Here is a 25,178-nt window from a genome sequence, read left to right as displayed (position 1 = left end):
CTTTTTCTTCTATCACTCAGTGCAGCGCCCGAATTCGTTTTCATTGTTCCTGTGAATGATGCTGTCGATCTTGTTCCAGTCGTCTCGATGCATTTTGCTACTTAGTTAATAGAAAATGTCCAAAAGTTCCTCACCCGTTCTTGCCAAATCTCTCCACGTTGTATGAATCCGCTCACCATGAAAAGCTCTTTTCATTCTGTCGTAGATACGATGTGCTTGGGCAGTGGTGAGTAGGAGCTTACATTTCAAGAACTTCGGTGTAGCTAGCACCTTCATCCCGGCGCCGCGACAGAAAGGCGGGAGAGCAAATCAGTAGAGCTTTCTTATTCCGTCGTAGGTCAAGGCATCGGTACATTCTTCAGATCTCTTCCCCATAGACGTGTAACACAAAATCGTTAAGGCTTTCGTTACTACTTGTTGACACACTGCCTTTTGCTCTCTGTTTCGGCCTCTTCGGCCAACGTTCGTCAGAGATTTTTCTGACTTACACCAAACATCATCCTGTTCAGCTTTGATGTTGTTTCTTTGTGTACGGGAGTTCCAATCCGGGACTTTCTGGAAAATATCGGTTCCATTTTTCCACAAGACATCACAAAGCTCTTTCATGCATGGCTCACCACGCGGTATATCACGTGGAATGGAAACTACTACGATCAGCTGGAAGGCATCGCTATGGGTAGTTCTCTTAATCCAGTACTGGCCTACTTCTTCATGGAACATTTCGAAGCATAGGTACTGGACTTGGCACCTTGTACATCTAAGTTGTGATACAGCTAAGTCGATGACCCTTTCGTTGCGTGGAGCCATGATGATGAAAGGCTCGGTGACTTCCTAAGACACTTGAACAGCCTCCATGCCAACACGAATTTTACCATGGAAGAAGAAAAGGACAAAGAAACTACCATTTCTAGAGCTGCTGGTTACTACAGTTTGTATCGATAACAGACACACACGGACCGGTACCTGCACAAACCATCAAACCACCTGCCGAGCCAGAAAAGAGATATGATTAATACGCTCGTAATGCGAGTAAGGCGAATATATAACAAGCAGCAGCATCTCAGACACTAAGTGTAACACCTGGAAAGTGTTCTGAGGAGCAATGGGTACTCCACAAGTTACACTATGTGATCAAAAGTATCCGGACACCCCCAAGAACATATGTTTTTCATATTAGGTGCATTATGCTGCCAGGTACTCCATATAAGCGACCTCAGTAGTTATTAGACATCGTGAGGGACCTGAATGGGGCACTCCGCAGGACTCAGGAATTTCGAACATGGTCAGGTGATTGGGTGTCACTTGTGTCATACGTCTATACGCGAGATTTCCACACTCCTAAATATCCCTATGTCCACTCTTTCCGATGTGGTAGTGAAGTGAAACGTGAAGGAACAAGTACAACACAAAATCTTACAGGCCGACCTCGTCTGCTGACAGACAGAGACCGCCGACAGTTGAAGAGGGTCGTAACATATAATAGCCAGACATATATCCAGACCATAACACAGGAATTCCAAAGTGCATCAGGATCCACTGTAAGTACTATGACAGTGAGGCGGAGTTGAGAAAATTTGGATTTCATGGTCGAGCTGCTGCTCATAAGCCACACATCATGCCGGTAAATGCCAAACAACGCCTCTCTTGGTGTAAGGGGTGTAAACATTGCATGATTGAACAGTGGAAAAACAGTGTTTGGAGTGATGAGTCACGGTACGCAGTGTGGCGTTCCTATAGCAGGGTGTGACTATGGCGAATGCTGGTGAACGTCATCTGCCAGCGTGTGCAGTGCCAACAGTAAAATTCAGAGGCGATGGTGTTATGGCGTGGTAGTGTTTTTCATGGAGGGGGCTTGCACCCCTGGTTGTTTTGCGTTGCACTATCACAGCACGGATCTATGTTGATGTTTTAAGCACCTTCTTGCTTCCCACTGTTGAAGAGCAATTCGTGGATGGCTATTGCATCTTTCAACACGATCGAGCAACTCTTCGTAATGCACGGCATGCAGCGGAGTGGTTACACGACAATAACATCCCTGTGATGGACTGGCCTGCACAGAGTCCTGACCTGAATCCTATAGAAAACCTTTGGGATGTTTTGGAACGCCAACTTCGTGCCAGGCCTCAGCGACCAACATCGATACCTCTCCTCATTGCAGCACACCTTGAAGAATGGGCTGCCAAGAAACCTTCCAGCACCTGACTGAACGTATGCGTGCGAGAGTGGAAGCTGTCATTAAGACTAAGGGCGGGCCAACACTATATTGAATTCCAGAATTACCGATAGAGGGCGCCACGAAAGTATAAGCTATTTTCAGCTAGTTGTCCGGATACCTTTGATCACACAGTGGATATTAGAAGTATAACAGAGCCAAACACTCGGTGAAGTGACAAATGAGCCATACATTCCCAAACTGACGGAGAGAATCGGACTTATATTGCGCAGACACAGCGTAAAGATAATTTACAAACCGAGAAAGGAGATCAAAGAGTGTCTTAGATCGGCAAAAGAGAAAAGGGACCTACTTGCAATGTCGGTAGTATACACGCGCGGAAAAGTTTATGTTGGAATGACTGGATGATCAATCAACACCAGGATCACTGAACATAAGCGACATAGGAGTTTCAGGCAGGGGAAGAACTCGGCCGTGGCAGAGTACGCGCTGTTTGAGACCGACCACGTAGCTGCAACGAACGACCGTCGAAGGTAGAAAGAGAGGAACCGCATCGGAAATGATCGTGGATAAGCCCTTGGACGTAGGCGCGCCAGGTAGATACACTGTGCGGCCGCGAGCTCAGCTCCAGTCCACTAGCAGCAATGGAGGCTGCAACTTCGACAATGTCAGCCACCTGTACTGGCGAAACGTCAGAAAAATCATCAGATCAACGTCGGCCGAAGAACCGAGACAGAAGCCAACAGGCAGTGTGTCAGTTATTAACATCTCACTTATAGAGTGAATTGGCATCACTTAGTTCCAGTACGATGGATGTGCAGAAATTATGGGCATAGTTTAAACACACTGTAAATCGTTGTCTGGAGAATCGTATGCCTAGTAAGTGAATAAAGAATTGAAAAGACCCGCCATGGTTTAATAACGAAATTAGGCGGATGCTGAGGAAACAGAGGCCGCTGCACTCTCGGTTGAAAAGGGAACACAGAAATTTTGACAAACGAAGGTTGGTAGTGATTCGTGCGTCTGTGGAAACATCTATGCGTCAAGCATACAACAGCTACCACCGTAACAACTGAGGTAAAGATGTGTCAGAGAGCCCGAGAAAATTCTTGTCGTACGTAAAATCGCAAAGCGGATCTAATGCTTCCATTCAGTCCCTTATTGACTAGTCTGGTGTGGCAGTTGAACATATCAAAACGAAAGCTGAAATTTTAAATTTCACGTTCAAGAAATATCGTTCACACGAGAGAATGGTACACATTGCGTCATTTGACCACGGGACAGACTCGTGTACGGACGACACAGTAATAAGCGTACCTGGCGTACATAAACAACTTAAACCACCAGATCCTGATCTAATCCCCTTTAGCTGGTACAAAAGGCATGCCAAGAGACTGGAAAAGAGCGCCGGTGACCACAGTATGTAACAAAGGTAAAAGAACAAACCCGCAAAATTTCAGATGAATAGCACTAACTTCTGTTTGCTGCAGAAAACTTGAACAAATTCTTAATTCGAAAATAATAAACTTTCTTGAGACGAGAAACTTATGTGCACGAATCAGCTTGCCTTTAGAAAGCATTACTCGTGCGAAAGTCAGCTTGTCCTTTTCTCACATGATAGACTGAGAACTATTGATGTAGGAAACAGAAAGATTCCATTTTTCTAGAATTCCGGAAAGTGTTTGACACGGAGCACCATTGAAAGCCGTTAACGAAGGTACGAGCATATGGAATAAGTTCACACATATGTGAATGGCTGAAAGACGGCGAGTGTTCATTAGGCGCAAGGGTATCGTCAGGAGCCGGCCGGTGTGGCCGTGCGGTTCTAGGCGCTTCAGTCTGGAACCGCGTGACCGCTACGGTCGCAGGTTCGAATCCTGCCTCGGGCATGGATGTGTGTGATGTCCTTAGGTTAGTTAGGTTTAAGTAGCTCTAATTTCTAGGGGACTGATGACCACAGATGTTTAGTCCCATAGTGCTCAGAGCCATTTGAACCATTTGTATCGTCAGGAATGCCCAAAGGAAGTATGTTAGGACCGCTGTTGTTCTCTGTATACACAAATCATTTGGCGGAAAAGATGGGCAGCAATCTGTGGTTGTTTGCTGACGGTGCCGTGGTGTACGGTAACGTATGGAACTTGAGTGACTGCAGGAATATACAAGCCGACTTAGACAAAATGGCAGCTAGCCCTAAATGAGGAAAGATGTAGTTTAATGCGGATGAGTAGAAATATCAAACCTGTAATGTTCAGATACAGTATTGCTAGTGTCCTGCTTGACTCAGTGAAATTGTTTAAATACCTGGACATAACGTTGCAAAGTGAGAACTATGGTGGGGAAGGCCAATGGTCGACTTCGGTTTATTGGGAAATTTTTCGGAAAGATTGTTTCACCTATAAAGGAGACCGCATATAGGACGCTGGTGCGACCTATTCTTCAGTACCGCTCCAGTGTTCGTGATATGTACTAGGTCGGATTGGAGGACGACTGCTAACCAGTTCAGAGGCGGACAGCTAGAATTGTTAGCGGTAGGTTCGAACAACACGAAAGTATTACGGAGATGCTTCGAGAACTGAAATGGGAATCCGTGGAAGGAAGGTGAGGTTTTTTTTTGAGAAACAATATCGAGATACTTTAAAGAACAGGCATTTGAAGCTGACTGCCAAACGATTCTATAGCCGCCAACATGCATTGCACGTAATGACCACGGAGATAAGGAACGAAAAATTTGGGCTCACTCGGAGGTATACAGATAGTCGTTTTTCTCGCTCTACTTGCAAGTGGAACAGGAAAGGAAATGTCAAGTAGTGCTACATGGTACCTTCCGCCATGCACCGTACGGTGGCTTGCGGAGTATCCGTGTAGATGTAAACGTATAAGATTGAAATGAGAGACCGTCTTACGATCTTCCACGGTGAAAACATTTCAGAAGTCTGATCCAGTGTTTCGAGCTTCTCTCGGTCAGTTTCCGTTTCGGGACCGTTATGGTCACTTAGTAACTATATAATTTCGAGTCCATTACTGATTTTACGTTAAACCAAAACTTCTTAGGGGTTTCGCGACATATCAGTTGATAAAATTTTACTTTCAGAGTAACTGAACACTTCTCTCATTAATCTTCGTACGCTCATTTTCGCTTCGTTCGGCCTCTGTCAGCTACGTTCTGACTTCTCTTGAATCTGTGATGAAGTTCTGTCCTTATTTTGTGGTTGTAGCTTTCTAACAGGGATAAATATCGAAGGTGCCTTTCCTATTCCTTAAGATCTAGCTCTGAACATATTTGTCTAAGGCTTTGGATTTTTTTTCCATTTGTTCTCCATATCTTCGTGTCCAACACTGAATATTTGATGTTGACTTCTCAGATCCTGTCATGACTGCTAAGCAGGAATATTTTCCTACCTTTCTTAACATTCGTTGTAACACCCGTAGCCGTAATGGCTATCACAGCCTTATGGTCGCTGGTACCCTCCTCGTCGTTAACTGATACGAGAATTTCAGGCCTTCAAAAAATCAAAAATGTGTGTGAAATCTTATGGGACTTAACTGCTAAGGTCATCAGTCCCTAAGCTTTCACACTACTTAACCTAAATTATCCTAAGGACAAGCACACACCCAAGCCCGAAGCAGGACTCGAACCTCCGCCGGGATCAGCCGCTCAGGCCATGACTGCAGGGCCTAGACCGCTCGGCTAATCCCGCGGGGCAGATATCAGGTCTCTTTGTTGCTAGGAAGTCTAAAACGAGACCTTCAGGAATAGGTTGTCTAGCTATCTGCTTGATGTAATTCACATGAATCCCTGTCTCTGGCACCAGTTTTGAAAGCTCGATTCTGCCAATCTATATATGGCAATTTAAAGTCATTTCTAGTAAAACAATACGATCAGAAAACTTCGTATGGGCTCGCCTAGCCCGAATAGATTAAACAACTGGTACCGAAAATTGCATGTGTGAGCAAACTGAATTACGCAGCCAAACGACAGTGAGTCATTACATTAAAAATCAATGTTTATGATAACGGGTGAACGAGAGGCGATAGTGAAACCCACGGAGCGGTATTGGTCGAACTGAAATATGTGCCGTATCTCTCTCTGTCTCTCTCTCTCTCTCTCTCTCTCTCTCTCTCTCTCTGTCACTTATAAATATATTTCTGTCCATAAGTATCCATACTAACACAATAGCGACTCTGCAGAACAGTTCGCAGATGCTTGTGTAATTTATACACTCACACAGAATCCGTTTGATGCGGTAAGTTACTCATTTCAAGTTTTAATTGCATTTACTGTCTCAAATAAATATTCTTCGGCAGTTGCCCTCATCGGTGCTTTATCAGTTTCCACGGAGAAAAGAGCCTGTTGGTGCCAGGTGTGGTTAATAACGTGGATTTCGTAACACTGGGTCTAGAGTCGAAGCGATGAATCGACGATGGCGTTGTCTTATAACAGGAAAAAAAGTCCGGAGATGCGAATATATCTGCGGGAACTCATTTTATTTTGAGTAGGATAGGTGTGAATATCTGGAGGCAGTATTAAGTTATGAACGATAACCCTGCTATCGGAGAAAAAGGCGAAAACCTTAGCCTTAAACATTGGTTGCAGAACATGTATTTGTTTCAACTTTGGGAGATATTTGACCGACGTAGAAAATACTCTGGCGCTTCGTTTCAAGATCTTGAGCAACATACACAATCTCATATTAGTACTGATCTAATCAAAGAGCTTCTTACCCCGGTCCGTCGTGTATAGGAGCCTACAAGATTTTGCTCCTGTTTCAAACAATGTTGGACTAAAATTTCACACATCTACATCTACGTGATTACTCTGCTATTCACAATAAAGTACCTGACAGAGGGTCCAATGAACCACCTTCAAGCTGTCTGTCTACCGTTCGACTCTCGAACGGCACGCGCGAAAAACGAGCACTTAAATTTTTCTATGCGAGCCCAGATTTATCTTATATTAACGTGATGATCATTTCTCCCTATGTAATTGGGTGCCAACAGAATATTTTCGCAATCGGAGGAGAAAACTGGTGATTGAAATTTAATGAGAAGATTCCGTCGCAACGAAAACCGCCTTTGTTTTAATGATTGACACTCCAATTCAGGTATCATGTCTGTGACACTATCCCCTCTATTTCGCGATAATACAAAACGAGCCGGCCTTCTTTGTACTTTTTCGATGTCATCCGTCAGTCCCACCTGATGCGGATCCCGCACCGCACAGCAATACTCCAGAATAGGGCGGACAAGCGTAGTGTAAGCAGTCTCTTTGGCAGACCTGTAGCACCTTCTAAGTGTTCTGCCAATGAATTGCAGTCTTTTGTTTGCTCTACCCACAATATTATCTATGTGATCGTTCCAATTTAGGTTATTTGTAATTGTAATCCCTAAGTATTTAGTTGAATTTACAGCCCTCAGGAATGTGTGACTTCTCGTGTAATCGAAATTTAGCTGATTTCTTTTAGTACTCATGTGAATAACTTCACACTTTTCTTTATTCAGGGTCAATTGCCACTTTTCGTACCATACAGATATCTTATCTAAATCATTTTGCAATTCGTTTAGGTCATCTGACGACTTTACAAGACAGTTAATGACAGCATCGTTTGCAACCAAACTAAGACGGATACTCAGAAGATCTCCTATGTCGTTAATATGGATCAGGAACAATAGAGGACCTAGAACACTTCCTTGGGGAACGCCAGATATTACTTCTGTTTTACTCGATGACTTTCCGTCTATTACCACGAACTGTGACCTTTCTGACAGGAAATCACGAATCCAATCGCGCAACTCAGGCGATATTCCACAGGCACTCAGTTTGGTTACAAAACGCTTGTGACTAACGGTGTCGAAAGCCTTCTGGAAATCTAAAAATGTGGCATCAATTTGACATCATCTGTCGATAGTACTTATTACTTCATGAGTATAAAGAGCTAGTTGTGTTTCAAAAGAAAGATATTTTCTGAATCCGTGCTGATTATATGTGAATAAATAGTTTTCTTCGAGGTACTTCATAATGGTCGAATTCAGTATATGTTCTAAAACCCTACCGCAAATCGACTTTAGTGATATAGGCCTGTAATTCAGTGGATTACTCCTACTTCCCTTTTTGGGTATTGGTGTGATTTGAGCAATTTTCCAGTCTTTAAGTACGGATCTTTCTGTGAGCGAGTGGTTGTATATAATTGCTAAGTATGGAGCTATTTTATCAGCATACTCTGAGAGGAACCTGACTGGTATACAATGTGGACCGGAGGCCTAGTGATTTAAGTTGCTTTGATACACCGAGGATATCTATTTCTATGTTTATCATCTTGGCAGTTGTTTTTGTTTGGAATTCAGGAATCTTCACTTCGTCGTCTTTGGTGAAGGAGTTTCGGAAAACCGTGATTAAGTTTCCATCTGTTGAAATCCTCGTACAATATCAGCAAACCACCGTTTTGGTGATGTTTACTATTCCTCTTGTCATTCGATAGCAATCTTTCCGATACTTTTAACTAATTTAATAACAGTTACGACGTTCTGTTACTCGAAACTGTAAATTTGTGGTTAGGTGTTATGGGACCAAACTGCTGAGATCATCGGTTCCTAGGCTTAGACACTACTTAATCTAACTTAAACTAGCTTACGCTAAGGACAACACACACACACACACACACACACACACACACACACACACACACACACACACACACACACACACACACACACACACACACACACACACACACACACGCCCCAGGGAGGACTCGAACCCCTGACGGGAGGAGCCGCGCGAGTACCACAAGGCGCCCAAGACCGCGCGGCTTCCCCCGCGTCTTTGTTACTCGACGATTGGCCGACGAACAAGTAGTAGAAACGGTTCACGGGAGAGACGTCGGATGTCTTTGTGAAATACCAACAATAATTCGGTCTTGAGGAAAGGTCTGAACCTCGTGCACAGTCCGAAGAAAATAGAACTCGTTTTGGACAAATTTTCTCTTTCAACCAAGGAATCTCGAACCTGCCCAAGGACGCCATATAGGAGATGACGTGGTAGACGTGGCGAGCTTTGATAGGGGTTCAGTGCCCAGGAACAGTGTCTCAGCTGCAGAGGGGTCAGCACTTGAATCCCTGAATGAGAATCCTGATATTGTCATCCTACATGGGAATCAAGGTAACGCAACAGTCATCCTCTCCAGACCATAGTACTGAGGCTAGATGAATCAGTTACTGGACGAGTCTGCATATAGAGTGTTAAATAAGGACATACATGGCCAAACTGCTGAGAAGAAATTTGGAGCTGCTAAAGTATCTCCGATGTTTTGGCCAACAGACTACATACACAGGTACCTGTTAATACCAGTCCATACAGACTGCCTACAATTCATGAAGATAGCTTGCCACTTCGGTCGATTGTAATATTAGGGTGCCAACATACTACTTTGCAAAACATCTGGGAACGTAATGAACGTAATTTGGTGGCAATATGGAGGGCAAAAACTGTAGAGCAAGACAGAGATTGGAATACATCCAGCAAATAACTGAGGACGTAGGCTGCAAGTGATACTCTGACATTAAGAGGTTGGCATAGGAGAGGAATTGGTGGAGGGCCGCATCATGCCATTCAGATGACAGATGACACAAAAAAATGAGTATCACATCGGCAATTTTGAAGACTTCTTTCGTCGGCACAAGAAATAAAACTTACTACTTCAGATTGTCTCGCGTCTCTCTCCACTGCTATTACAGGAACCGCTGTTGCTCATTAGCGAGAAGCTGGAAGGGGAACTCGTAGATTTTCTCAAGCACGTGCCCACCTCGACCTATTTTTTATTCAGTGACCAATACATTGAGCAGACTGACGGTGTCGCAATGGTTCGTCCTTGTCGCCCACTGAGGCTAATATTTATATGGAAGCGCAGCTGTTAACTCGCAGCTGCGCTCACGTATCAAAAGTTTTAAAACGAGTTATGGTGAGGAAGTATTCTATTATACATGCAATGACGTCACCTGCCCTCACGTGGTTGTCTGTTCGGGTAAGCATAGCTTTTGGTGTGCCCTACCCATACCGGCGAACGGCCTCAACACATGTCGACGATACTATCCATCGTGTTATTGAAATAGCAGTACATTATACAACGTGTACAGTATGCAACTATTTAATAACTTTTTTAACATGGTTTTTTGTTAACTGATACGAAAAAATGTGTTCCGCCCTGTTACGCTTAGATTTTTTTAATGTCTAAAGTAGCGTATCAATCAAGAGGACATCTAATCAATGCCAAACCGAAGAAGAGCTTGCATAACGGCCAAATAAGGACCATCACGTCATCACTTTACTCAGTTTGTGAAGCTTTTTCTCTTGAATAAATCATTCAGTTTTACTTAAACTGTAATCATTTGGTACCCTCTAGCCCACCGGCTGTATCAGACGGAAGACTGATGACCCCCAACCCGCTCCCTTCCCCCTCCCAAAGAAAATCATTTGTTCGTCTGCACATGTACATCACTTCTACCGATTTCCGTCCCATTAGGATAATTTCTCCGTGGTGCGCCTTTTTATTTTTAAAGTGTATTGTATTTACAGGCCAACAGCTGTCATCACCATTCGCGATAAAGGGGGGTGCTCACGAAATTACTACACACGTCACGGGTTATATCGGATTCAGGCAGCTTGCCCGATGAGACGGGCAATGTCACTGATGTGTTCCTGCGAAATGGGTATTTCTGCTACAGAGAATCACCTCATTCCTTATCTTATCAGTCAAGCGGGTTTGGTGGGAGAGGTGGGCAGAGTTACCGCGTTTTAGTTTAATTATGTGGCTGGGTGATCGTTTCGCAACAAAATATAAATTACCCCATTGGAGGAGTGCCACATTCCCTTGAAGCGTAAAGATTCTAAGTTTGAGGAACCAGCCTCTAATTACTATAGAGATAAGCCTAAATACAAAATACTACGTTAAATTACTTGATCAATGTTCGTTGATCCGGCAACGCAATTCTGTAAGGAAAGATCTGGGAAACACTGACAGGAAAAAGAGACGGAATGAGAGGCATCAGAGAATGACTTTAATGGTACCAAAGGGAGCTGTGCGGGAAAAAAATTGTAGACAGAGAGAGATGTTAGAATACATCCAACAAAGTAAAGCAAGTGCTACTCTGAGGTGGAGAAGTCGGTACGGGAGTGATTGCGTGTCGGGCCGGATTAACTCAGTCATAAGACTGGTGAGCCCCTACCTCCACCCCCTAAAAAAAAAGGGGGGGGGGGCAGAAGGCCGCAAATACTTAGCTGCTACCATTTTGACCCGACAGAGCAATGAAAAATAAAAAACGCCTACAGGTTAAAAGAAGAATAAAAGTACAATCATATATTTGTTCGTTAGCGTGATGATTTTCATGGGCAGATTGCTATCGGTTTGTAACATTAGAGAGGAACATAAACAACTAGAGAGCTTCATCATTTGGAAACGTTTGATAGTTTAGTACGGTAGGGTATTTATGACTTGTGGAGGACTGGAGGAGATCCAGGAAGCCGCTGCAGACCAGTCCTGTCCAGGGACGTGGTCAAGGACCGCGCGGTGCCGGCTCCTCGCCTGAGGCGAGCCAACTTGCACGTGGCAGGCCGCAGTGAGCGAGGTCAGGCTCGGCAATTGGGCACTCCGTTACAGTAACTGTTCGCAAAGGCTACTTAACTTCGTGGCATGTATTTACATCAGTTAAGTAATTAAAGATAAAAGTACAATAGCATCTATAGAAGCTGACTCTGCTGTGATTAAAAATTCCGATCGAGGGCATAACAGAAAATATTGAGGCAGGAATCCGTCTGTTAGCACAACAGTCCGCTCTCGAAATTATGTCAGGATTGTCGAGAATATTCCGTAAACACGATCCACCTAACAGTGATTTGTTAGATGGGGAAAGGCAGTCGCTGAGGGATAGCAGTGAGGTTCATACCGTCATGGTCCTTACCCTTGGAAATGGTGACACCACAGTTGTTACGAAGAGTGAAGATCACTGTAAGACTGCTTCTAAGAAGCTTCGACGAGATAGCACAGCAAAATTTTTAAAAACTGCCATTTAAACTGTGTAAGTCTGCCACAACTTTTAAATTTTTAATCTAACACTCAAACGAAGTTTTGATTAAGTTTCAGCCTGATTTATATATCCAAATTTTAAATACGGCACCTGGAAACGCTGCCTGGTTCTGAAAATTAGTTACCGACGTGGTTGAGCCTGAAGCACAAGAGAGCCGTTTGTGAAGTTTTTCTAACTCAGGCACATTATATATCAAATACGCATTGCCTAAGTGCAAATTCGAAGAGTAATAAAATTTGCCTGACAGCAAGCACATGTTCCCACACGTTCCCACATTTTTCACTCAAAAAGGTAAGAAACATGGAGCTGCGTTGGTGGATGTGAAATTATTCAGACTGATGCTCCAAGTTGCATCTCTGGAGTTGCATCGTGGCGTCCTTAGCTGATCGATAAAAAATAACAAGAAAGGTATCTGGCACATGCATTGTGAAATTTAATTTGTGTGTCTCTGTGGACACAAACCACAAAGGAAAATGAGACAAGATTCCACGAGTCTACCTAGTACCAGTGTGAATGGATATGGAGAAACGAAATCCTATAATGCAAATGTGTCTGCAGGATTCGGTAAATTAATACTATAATGTCCAAAATAATTATACAGTGAAGGTAGTCCAACAAGGACAATGCAAATAATGTTGAAAAAGCTCACAGATTACATCGTTTCAATAGAGTCGAAATGGAAACTACAAAACGTTTCCCTTGATTTTGAAGACATATGTACAAGGTGCTTCAGCTGCCCCTACTTATGTAGTTTTATGCAAGCCGCAATGTTACATCTACCCTCCAAAAACTTGAGTGAGATTTTCATATTCTCTCGCTAGCTACGCGCAAAGTATCAGTCCTACAGAAAAAGGAACAGGACCTTTTCGCAGGAAATTCAATGCAGATAAATTTTGTACTATGATACGTTTTAGCTTGAGGCCTTAGTTTCAGAAATATTCAAGAAAAACGTACGAAAGTGACCTTCAGATACAACTCCACCATCACAGTCAGCTCCGGCCGGTAAGGATTTCTATTATGTGGTCCATGCCACTCCCTCCTATCACTGTAAAAAATTTATTTCCCACGCTCTGCCTTTTTGGTCTTCATTGACTAGCCTCATTACACCACCGGCTTAGTCAAGCACACAAGAATTGTAGAACTTACGTTTGAGTAAATTTTAGCTAACGACTTTAAGAATTTTAACAGCATAAAATAATTACATCGTTGTCTTCGTCAGGTCTTCTGACTACGAAACTACTGCGATTGCAAGGGGTAAGTTGGGATCGAACTGTCAACGTAATTAGTTTTACCGTAGCACTTCTAAAGGTCTTTCTCCTTTCATTACTCTCATGGGCACGTTTAAATTAACAGCGTTAACGAAACAGCCGACTATGCTGGTGGTGTAGAAGCCCGATCATAAGAGACCAAAAAAGTCGAATGTCGGAAATAGTTAGTGTAGCTGAAAATTTTTGTGCGGTGCTAGAAGAATGCCACGAACAACTTTCTAGAAATCCTGACTGGTGAGGAATGAGTGTGGTGGTGGAGATGCGTTTCAAGGTCACTTTTGTGCGCTTCTGTTGAATATCTTCAAAACTGTGACCTCCAACAAAAAAGTACCGCAGTACAAAATTTTGCTACATGAAATTTCCTAGAAATATATTCTGTTCATTTTCTTCTGTAGAGCATTTTGAGCAACCGCAACCGAGAGAATATGAACATTTCGCTCGTGGTTTTTTGAAGATCAGGTATAACTTAACATGTTGTATAAAACAACATCGGTAAGGGCAACTGATAACCCGGTATATACACACATCAAAAAAAGGTTTGCATCACCTTGGTTTCCATAACTCCTGAAGATAGACGTTGACTGTGGATGTTGTATCACAGACACAGTCCCTTTGACTGTTCAGAGATGTCACTATACCGGCCCAAAAATGTAGACAACCATGCATGAGTAGCGCCTATTCCACGGAGGGGTCCGACTGCCGATCAGTTCGTCATTCCACCACGAAGGGGTACACAGCTCATGTTGTCTGTAGTTCAACCATGCCTAGACGGTCAATACCGCGGTTCGATCGCGTCCTCATTGTTACTTCGTGCCAGGAAGGGCTCTCAACAAGGGAAGTGTCCACGCGTCTCGGAGTGAACCAAAGCGATCTTGTTCGAACATGGAGGAGACACAGAGACAGGAACTGTTGATGACATCCCTTTCTCAGGCCACCCAAGGACTACTACTGCAGTGGATAACCGCTACCTACGGATTGTGGTTTGGAGGAAACTTGACAGCAACACCAATATGTTGAACTACGCTTTTCGTGCAGCCACAGGACGTCGTGTTACGACAAACAGTGTGCAATAGGATGCTAGATGCGCAATTTCAATCCCGACGTCCATGGTGAGGTCCATCTTGGCAACCACGACATCATGCATCGCAGTACAGATGGTACATACCGAATGGACCGCTCAGGATAAGCATCACATTTTCTTCACCGATGAGTGTCGCATATGAGTTCAACCAGACAATCGTCAGAGACGTGTTTGGAGGCAAACTGGTCAGGCTGAACGCCTTGGACGCACTATACAGTGAGTGCAGCAAGATGGAGGTTCCCTGCTGTTTTGGAGTGGCAATATGTGGGCTGACGTACGCCACTGGCGGTCAGGGAAGGCGCCGTAACGTCTGTACGATACGTGAATGTCATCGTCCGACAGACAGTGCAACCATATCGGCAGCGTATTGACGAAGCATTCGTCTTCACGGACGACAATTCGCTCCCCCATTGTGCAAATTTTGTGAATGACTTCCTTCAGGTTAATGTCATCGCTCGACTAGAGCAGCCAGCATGTTTTCCAGACATGAACCCTATCGAATATGCGTGGGATAGATTGAAAAGGGCTGTTTATGGACGACGTAAACCACCAACCACTCTGAGGGATCTACGCTGAATCGCCGTTGAGGAGTGGGATAATCTGGACCAACAGTGCCTTGATGAACTTGTGGGTAGTATGCCATGACGAATACAGGCATACATCAGTGCAAGAGGACGTGCTACTGGGTATTAGAAGCACCGGTGTGTACAGCAATCTGGACCACCACATCTGAAGGCCTGGCTGTATGGTGGTACAATATGCAATGTGTAGTTTTTTCATGAGCAATAAAAAGGCCGCAAATGATGTTTACGATTATCTCTATTTCAATTTTCTGTGCACGTTCCGGAACTATCGGAATCGTGGTGATGAGAAACTATTTTTGGTGTGTGTGTGTGTGTGTGTGTGTGTGTGTGTGTGTGTGTGTGTGTGTGTGTGTGTGTGTGTGTGTGTGTGTATTGGAAGCCTTAAAGATTCACGAATGGAATGATTATACTTGGATATCACCATCCTCATGTACACGTAGGTTCAAAGGGATCGCAGAAGAATACTGAAGTCCCACTGCAAACTTAACGAACGCGCCACCGAAGAAGCTGTTCTGAAGCAATATGACTTGAAAAACAGGAAACGTAAGTTGAAAACAAACGAAGTTCACGGATAAAGCCTAGATTAGGCGCTAATCTCTGCCGGTTGTACCACACGGCATGCTAAGGTACCGGAACAGACCGCCAGCCACCAGAATGTCTGTATCGCACCAATAGCAGGCATACGAGTAGAAGTGATGCTTCTTCTTTCAGAGTATGCTGAAACCACTAAATATTGGCGGCATATACTGTCATTGGCTCTCGTCAGTCAAAGTTCCTAAAGTGCTACGCTAGGTGATATAAAGGTTGCAAGCACCTGCAGGTCGAAGTTGTTGGCACTCGTGCTTAAAGATCTTGTGTGGAAATATCAAACCATGAAATAGTTAAAGCGCCTTCTTCGGGTGATCAAAAAGTACTAAAAAATAAAAGGCCATCTATCTTAAAAAGAATTGCAAGAACCAGAGTCTTCGTTCAGGCCGACTGTGATTGGTGAAGGTCTGCCACTGCACGGAGGGCCAGGTTCCTAGACTGGAACCCAAAGTTAGGAGACTTGATGGATATCTCGTACGAGACCTGACTGCCGTGTTAACAACTAAGCGCACTTAATTTAAAAACTGAAAGAAGTGAGTAAGGGCCCACGGAATACCCTGGTCAGTTTTGTTGACGTGGTCGTCTTAGTCCAGTCGTTGCCAGGTTGAGTGTAGAGCATTTTGAACAACGGGCGTTCCCTGCAGTATATAAGTAACCAATTAAGTGGTCCCTATACGTGGATGAAAGCTTTTTAGTAAGGAACCATGGTAAAGATGACTTGAATGTCTTTTTGGTACGTCTCAATAAAATCACCCCAAAAGTTCTGCTTATAATGGAGAAAGAGCAATAGGGAAAAAGTTTTCTGGATGTATCACTGATCCGATGAACAGGAGCAACTGCCGGCATTTGAGAAAATTTTCATCCCCTTCACTAACAAAGGTACGGGAAGTTTTGAAGTTTTGGCCAAGTACGGAATGGAAACGATCTTAAGACCCACTGCACTCGTCTCAAGGAAAGGTCATCAATTCACTATAGTACCAGTACTAATTTCAATGTACCCAAGACTAGCAAAGTGATTTTGGAGCATAAATAAATCAACTAAATTTCAATGAAGCAGATACTCCAGTGAGGTAGTTATTTCGTCAGGTTATTGATCTGAGCTCAATCAAGTCAGTGGCAATGGATGATACATCTTCAGCACTTAAGATATCGGGGCGGGAGGGGGGGTAGGAACCAGAAGCACGCACAAAAATCTTTTAAAATGCTTGCTTGAAATCAATTTTTAAAATAAGCATTATCGTCACATTTTCAAGAAAATAATACGCAGAAAAATGTGAAAATTGTAGGACGATTAATTTGATGCCTGTTTGCAAACTGCTGACCCGGATAATATGTTAGTTAACCACAATACTGTAGCACCTGGGAGCGAGGGAAGATTTGTTGCCGGCCGCGGTGGTCTCGCGGTTCTAGGCGCGCAGTCCGGAACCGTGCGACTGCTACGGTCGCAGGTTCGAATCCTGCCTCGGGCATGGATCTGTGTGATGTCCTTAGGTTAGTTAGGTTTAAGTAGTTCTAAGTTCTAGGGGACTGATAACCACAGCAGTTGAGTCCCATAGTGCTGAGAGCCATTTGAACCATTTTTTGAAGATTTGTTCGGCTTACTGTCAATCGCCCCGTAATCGGGGTTGATCCCCTATGCACAGCTGACCTGAAAGCTTTGAGACTGAGGAGCCTTTTCCTTGGTCACAACAGTACTTGTTTACTAAAACGTCACCGCGTATTTCCGATAACTGTAAAGTCCAATAATATCGTGGTTGAGTAGTAAAGAAGGATAAAAATGAATATTGAAAATATACTGGATGAAGATCAGTTTTGTTCCAATCACGAAAATTGCACTGGAGAATTTGTTACGACGTTGTGGAACGCAGATAAAGAAATATCGAGGTTCCTCCTTAACATTTGTTGTACTTTGGAAAGCCCTCGTATACGTAAGATGGAATACAACTTGCACCATACTTAGAAGATTTGGAGCTAAAATATGAACGAATGACCTAAAAGATTTACAAAACCCGAGGTGTGTGTAATAAAGGTAGGTCAAGAAGGGAAAGTTCATGTTAAGGAAGATGTAAGACAGGGTTGCAGATTACCAACACAGTTGTTCACCTTCTACGTCAAAGAAGGATTGAACGAAGTGAATTACGTCTTCGGAATAGCAATAAAATTTGAAGATGAACAGATACCACTCTTAAGGATCGTGGCAGACATACTGTAGCTATTCTGACTGGATGTGAGGTAGGCTTTGACCTGTAAAAGGAAAACACTATAGGCTTAGCACGACATAAATATGTCGTAACGATATTAAACAGAGTATATGTGAAGGTAAAGAGTAATGCGAAGAAGATTCCCGAGAGGCTTATTAAGATAAAAATCGCGAGGACCAGGGCAGTAGAACAGAAATAATTGTCATACTTACGAAGTAGGATTACACGGATGGCGAGAAGTAGGCTAGCACATGGGTTTAAAGGTATACTGACTAAAATATTTGGCTTCAGGTATTGATACGAAACTGAGAAAGAAGTTGCGTAAGTGTACGTCTGGATCAATTTCTTGTAAGGCAAAGACACGTGGACCTTCGGAAATGAAGGAAAAAGCTGGTGAGCGCAGTAATGTGGTGATGTTTAGACATGTAAAGAGTAAGTGAACAGATAAAACGATACATCACGGAGTATTAAAAGCAAAAGTTGAAGAAACAAGCCTTCGAAGACTCTAAGTATAAGAGCGGACGAGGTAACGGGACATGTGCTACGACATCCAGGAATAGTTAATCTGATACTGAAAGGGATAGTGGAGGGGGAAATACGAGCGGCACTGGCAGGTAGAGCTACGATAATATGCAAAACATTGTTTAGATGAGGTTCGGTGTAACAGTTGCGTAGCTATGAGAAGAAATTCACAAGGTACGTTAACTGATCTGAAGCAACCTGACATGTCTTAGCTGACACCAGTATGGAGTGTTCTACCCTTCGCGTTCGTGGCGGCTTGAACTCTGTTGAGGACACATTCAATGAGGAGTCTGAGTGTGTCTGAAGAACGGCAGCGCGTACTTACAGCAGTAGCGAGAGACGGTAATGATGTCCAACGCAGGAGTGTGAAGCGAAGTCAACGCTCTAAAAACTCAAATGTGTTTCATTGGGTTCAGCTAGGGACTCTGGACAGGCTAGACTGTTTCGGGAACGTTTCCGTCCACAAATTACTGACTCACAGATGCTACTTTACAGTAGGGTACATTGTCATAAGCTGTTACAATCGAGACATCGTCTAGAAACTGTTCCTGTAGTGTAGCGTTAGCTCCTCTGCATTTCACTGTTGGCACTATACATGATGGCTGGTATCGTTCTCCAGGCATTCCCAAACATTTCATTTGGATTACCACAAGGTATAGCGTGGTTCATCACTCCCGAACACTCGTTTCCAGTCGTCCACAGTCCACTGATGCCGCTCTTTATACCACCTCAAGCAGCGCTTAGCACTGAGAACAGAAATTTGTGGTTCATGAGAAGTTTCTAGACCATTGTATCCCATTCGTATAAACATTGTGCTACCTGGATAATTTAATTTCCTTAATTTCATGCCATTTTTTACAACCGCTCTCCACAATGCTCCACAGTCCCTGTAGGCTAGTACAACACGACTGCCTTGTCTTGGTTTAGCTACGGCTGCTCCTAGGCGTTTCCTCTTCATATTCGCATCACGAGAAGTCTGAAGACTTCAGAAGGGTTGAAATGTTGCTGACGGATTTGGTACTCTGGTGACATCCGATGATCATTCCACGTTCTAAATCACTGTACTCCCCTGACGGAACCAATTTTCTATTACTGCTTCTCTACTATCAACACAATACTCCAATACTGCTTTCATAGTGGCGCATGTGCCCCTTGCGACATTTAGCAAAAAGCGTATTACATAAGGGTGTCGGAACACTTTTAACAGGTATTTTACAAGATGATGGAGGACATCCTGGAAATAGTCGAAATATGACATAAAAATGTTTTTCAATGTGCAATATTTTCCATTGTGAAATCTACCTTGTATTGCCACTATAGCGTTGTGCATAAGAAGGATGCTGCTCATCAAAAGTTCCAACACACTATGGAGTCTGCGTCTTGTCCTACGTTCAACCAAATCCCATACAGATACATAGCCCAAATTTCTTGTAAAGATCTGATTCCATCTGTACACTTTAAAAGTACTGCTATGTTTTTACTATTGGAAAATGCGGATTATATTTTCTTTATCTTAGTTTTGAAGTTAAGTTTACATAATAGTTAGATGGTACCACGTCCCATCTGCATCACCAAACAGACTAAGTTTATGAAATACACGTAAATTTTGACGTCGTCCGACTGAAAACGATTTCCGTAAACGTTGCAGTGAGAACAATAGCTTTCCATATGACAAACAATCTTAACATGGTCATAAAGAGAATACGCACTGAATTATGTAAGAACTAGGCTTGGAACAATACATTAGATGAATGAACTTTTATTAATATCATATCAGCAGAAAGAAAATTTCAGTGCAGCCTCTCATATTTTTTTCATTGGTATAAACGACAGCAATAACATAAAGCAAGCGTTAAATACGTATATTTACGAATAAGCTTACCCAGGCTCAAAGTTAACGTAACACAGACAGCTATTTATTGTCGATATATACTGTCACGTTGCTCCTGTAAGTGTGAAATATGTGAAGCGATGTGATAACTGTACCACAAGTGAGATACGCATGCCTCATGCTAGTACATAATTAATTGGCCTTAATATTAAGCACCGTGAATAGCGTTAATTCTTTTCTACTGCTTTCAAGTGGACATTGTGGACGTTGAAGATGGAGCACCGATTCTAATTGGAAAACATTGGATTATTCCAAGCAATAATCCCGTTATTCGCCTAAATTTTGAAAACTAGAGAGAACCTATATCTAATTGGCCTGACGGGGAACAGAAGCCGACTTGCCCCAGACACATGTGCAGATTGTTAACCAACCGCCCCGTCGCTCTTGGCGGGCCTTGGAAGTTACGCCTCACTGTATTCTAACCCTAAAGACATGCGAAACTCATTTAACACACAAATATAGTTTCCGAATTGCTGCATCGCGTATGAGCCACTTTAAGTTCAAATTAAGGTAGAACGAGCGGACTTTTGTTGATGGAGTGCGCTAACCTCTTACCAAATGTGAGCAGCGGTAGTGAGAGAGAGAGAGAGAGAGAGAGAGAGAGAGAGAGAGCGCGCGCACGCATCGCAAGGAGGTACCGTTGTATACTCTCGCAAGGAATGAGAAGCACACCGGTTCAGTTACTTCAAAACCGCTTGCCAAGGAACTTCGCACTAAAGACGAGCACACACTAGGCCAATGAACGACAGAGACTGGATTCTGCCGAACGTTTGTCGCCAGTGCATTGGCGCTCGGCTTCTCATTCACACGAAAGGTTTCGGACCAAGAGATTCGGCCATGTTGAATCACACTTGGCCATGATAACGTTTTGTTCTTGTCATATATTAGCGTTTAATTACAATTTAATGGGCCGATATTCTTCGGGAAGAAGAGGATTTAGCAGTCGTCGTAAGTGAAGCATTTATTTTACTGAAAGAAGCTGGGACCAGGAAAAGAAGAAACGGCGCTTGTGGACGACCTCCCTTTTAAACAGTAGGAAGCTGTATGGTAGGACAAAATTGTCTCCCCTTACAGCTGAATTAGAATATGGGATATTTCATAATTTTTTCCTTAAGGAAAGCTACAGATTTCGAATTGTTACTGAATTATGGAGATCCAAACGTTTCCAAAGATTACGCCTCTTATATGAGAATTGTACCTCCAGCAGAAAGTTAAGTCACTCCCAGTTTTGTAGTTTGTTTCTCTTGTCGCTCAAGGCAAATAGATGTCTATAAAGAGGCCATTTCCTTTCTGAGAAAGTGCATATTACTTTCTAAGAGCTAGGTTATTTTCGTTCAAGCCTCTATTCATTCTACGATACAATTATATCAGCCTTTATGTTCAAAAAATTGTTCAAATGTGTGTGAAATCTTATGGGACTTACCTCCGTATTCCACTCAGTACTTCAGTAATTTTAAACCAATAAATACACACCCATAACAAGAGCAGCCATTGCCTGCAGGAAAGAGAAAGCGATAGCTGAAATTAAGTTTTTCAGAACAGCCACAAGTCGCACTCTACGTTTTATTGACTAGTTTCGCTCCTCAATGTAACAGACAACTGCCATACTTCAAACTATAAACTGCAGAGTCTATGATGACATTCATCTTAAATTATACAGCGAAATCGGTCAATGAAACAATCTGTGACTTGTGGCGGTCCTGAAAAATGTAAATACACACCAGTTCTAGAGACACAACAATCGGAGCCAATGAACATTCGACCCGGCGTCCACTCTAGGAGAGCGATTCGAACGCCAACCAACAGCCAACGCTTTGATGTTGCCGCCAGCAAACCGAACCGCAACCAGGGCCAAATGCTTCGTTAGCTGCAATTTGCCGCCAACACACACTAAGCGAATCTCAGCCACAAAGTGGTTGGCTGTCGTTCGCCTGTCTTCGTTGAGCTAGTGTGTGCGCGCTTTAACACGAACGACCGGCTCCAGCACGCCAGCTGCTAGCCAGACTGCCCGTGGTCAGCGCCAAAGAGAGAGAGAGAGAGAGAGAGAGAGAGAGAGAGAGATAGAGAGAGAGAGAGAGAGCCCCCAGGGCTGCTGTTGCACAACACACGGCGAGTGGTCGCTGACACTGGCCCGCTGGACGGCTACACCTGCCCCGCGACCTTGACCGACGTTGCGACCGCGATCACAAACTGCATACCCAACCTGCCGCGGTCTGCCTCCACCTGCTGCGCGTCACGACGCCCGCGTGCTGGGTGCTACGTACTGCGGCTTATATTCATCTGTATTCTTACTCGTACTTTTAAGGAAAGGGAAAGGTCTAAGGCGAGTCTATTAAGGCCTGACTACACTTCACTTTACGGACTTCAATTCTTCGTTTATTTATATGTAAATAAAATTAAAATTAATTAAATGACTACGTGGTATTGCTTTTGTATTTAATAGTAAAGGCAAGTAAGAACTAAGTTTGAAATCTGTTAAAATTGCCAGGCAATAGCGTGGTACGGAGTCAGCATTAAACTTTAAATCGCTGGATAAGTCAGGCCAAAGATCGGAGAAGCCGCGCGGGATTAGCCGAGCGGTCTTAGGCGCTGCAGTCTTGGACTGTGCGGCTGGTCCCAACGGAGATTAGAGTCCTCCCTTGGGAATGGGTGTGTGTGTTTGTCCTTAGGGTAATTTAGGTTAAGTAGTGTGCAAGCTTACGGACTGATGACCTTAGCAGTTAAGTCACATAAGATTTCAAACACATTTTTTTGCAGATCGGAGAAAGACAAAGTCATACGTCGCCGACAGGACCATACCTGCTAATGCTGTCCAGCATTCAAAACAACACAATATTTGAGGACAGTTCTACCTTGAAACAAAGATTAGACATTTGCAAGCGTAAAATTAATAGATAACAATACATCGTCTCCAATCCGTACTACCATAAAAATTATAATAATGGATGTACGTTTGTCTGCATATATGTATGTTCCACTTTACGCTTATTCATCAGCCTTCCGACCGGTTTGATGCGGTCCGCTGCAAATTCCTCTGCTTTGTCAACCTCTTTGTCTCAGCGTAGCAACAGCAACCTATATTCTCACTTATTTGCTGGAAGTATTCTAATCTCTGACGTCTCTACAGCTCCCTCTAGTACTTTGGAAGTTACTCCCTGATGCTACAAAGTATGTTCTATCATCCTGTCGCTTCTTCTTGTCAGTGATTTTCATATATTTGTTTGTTCGTCCGTTCTCCAAAGAACCTCCTAATTCCTTACCTTAGGTCCATGTTTCACCACTATGTAATGCTGTGCTCCAAGCGCAGGTTCTGATAAATTTCTTCCTCAAATTAAGGCCTATGTTTGATACTAGCAGACTTCTCTTCCCCATGAATGTCCCTTTTTGCCCGGGCTGCCAAGGTAGTCCGCCTTGCTCCATCGGTTATTGATTATTTTGCTGCCAAGGTAGCAGAATTCCTTAATTTCATTTACATCTTGATCATCAGTCCTGATGTATTGAAGTTTCTCGCTGTTCTCATTTACGCTAATACACATTACTTCCGTCATTCTTCGATGTACTCTCAGTCCATATTCTGTGCTTATTAGACTTTAAATTTCATTCAACGGATCCTGAAATTCTTCTTGATTTTCACTCAGAAAAACAATATTGTCAGCGAATCGTACCATCAAATCTCCTTTCACCTTCAATATTAATCACACTCTTGAACCTTTTTTTTTTATTTCCATAATTCCTTCTTCGATGGGTAGACCGAACAGTAGGAGTGAAAGATTACATCCCTGTCTCACACCCATTTTCATTCGAACACTTCGTTCTTGGTCGTCCACTCATTATACTCTCTTGGCTCTTATATATCACCCATCTCTCTCTGTAGCTTACCCCTATTTAGCTCAGAATTTCGAACATCTTGCACCATTTGACACTGTCGAACGCTCTTTTATGGTCGACAAATCCTGTGAATATGTCTCAATTTTTCTGTAGTCTTGCTTCCATTATCAACTGCAACGTCAGAATTGCCTCTCTGGTGCCTTTGCTTTCCCCAAAGCCAAACTGACCGTCATCTAATACATCCTCAATTTCTTAGCCATTGTTCTCTTTATTATTCTCGTCAGTATCTTGGATGCATCAACTGTTAAGCTAATTGTCCGATAATTGTCGCCAGTTTTTATAGTCTTCAGAATTGCTTGGATGATAACCTTTCTAAAGTCAGATGGTAAATCGCCAGACTCGTACGTTTTGTCGTGGCGACAGTGACAGTGAGAAGAGACAGCGGCAGAGGAAAGGAAGGAATGAGACGGTAACAGTAAGAGAGAGCAAGAGCGAGACAATTACAATGAGAGAGACAGTATTAGTAAGACGGAACGAAGGAGACAGGCTGTGAGAAAGTGAATAGTGACAGTTAAACAGACTCACAGAGATAATAATAGTGAGTTGGGCTGAATGTGTGGGGGAGAACGTACAAGCGGTCGTGGATGAGCATGAGCTACTTACAGCAATAGACTAGTGGGTGTGGGCGAATTACATTTAGGGGACCTTGTGCGAATGAGAGATAAGTTTCATGTTAAACCGGTAGTGAATATGTTTGCATGGTAAAAATTTTAAAGATGTTGAGAAAGGTCGAACGAGACAGCTGGTACCCCACTTTTCAGTCAGTCTATTAATAAACAGGAGCATATTCGCATTTTTTGTGCTTCGATAGGAGCATTTTTCGGCCGGTTTGTTGTATTGATTATAATAAACGCATATGTATAAAACTGCATATAGAGAATGTTTACATTCAAATGCCAACAGCG

This window comes from Schistocerca nitens, chromosome 4 (genome assembly GCF_023898315.1).
Source record: "Schistocerca nitens isolate TAMUIC-IGC-003100 chromosome 4, iqSchNite1.1, whole genome shotgun sequence".
Classification (NCBI taxonomy): domain Eukaryota; kingdom Metazoa; phylum Arthropoda; class Insecta; order Orthoptera; family Acrididae; genus Schistocerca; species Schistocerca nitens.
Note: the sequence above shows the minus strand (reverse complement) of the source record.